General features: G+C 49.4%; 1 protein-coding gene across 1 annotated transcript in view; it reads right to left on the bottom strand.

Annotated features, from left to right (window-relative positions):
- Positions 1–344, bottom strand: part of LOC105516975 (nose resistant to fluoxetine protein 6-like) — a 79,761-nt gene that overhangs the window by 40,594 nt on the left and 38,823 nt on the right. The window lies entirely within an intron of this gene.

Below are 344 nucleotides of genomic sequence, written 5' to 3'. Positions count from 1 at the left end.
GTCTCGATCTCCTGACCTCGTGATCCGCCCGTCTCGGCCTCCCAAAGTGCTGGGATTACAGGCTTGAGCCACCGCGCCCGGCCAGAATTAATATTCTTTACATACATAATAAACTTTAAAAATTAGTAAGAAACTGGCTGGGTGCGGTGGCTGAAGCCTGTAATCCCAGCACTTTGGGAGGCCTAGGCAGACAGATCACCTGAGGTCAGGAGTTTGAGACCAGTCTGGCCTACATGGTAAAACCCCAACTCTACTGAAAATACGAAAATTAGCTGGGCATGGTGGTGTGTGCCTGTAGTTCCAGCTACTCGGGAGGCTGAGTCAGGAGAATCTCTTTTTTTTTT

This window comes from Colobus angolensis, unplaced genomic scaffold (genome assembly GCF_000951035.1).
Source record: "Colobus angolensis palliatus isolate OR3802 unplaced genomic scaffold, Cang.pa_1.0 Scaffold108, whole genome shotgun sequence".
Classification (NCBI taxonomy): Eukaryota; Metazoa; Chordata; class Mammalia; order Primates; family Cercopithecidae; genus Colobus; species Colobus angolensis.
This window is presented reverse-complemented; position numbering and strand designations above follow the sequence as displayed.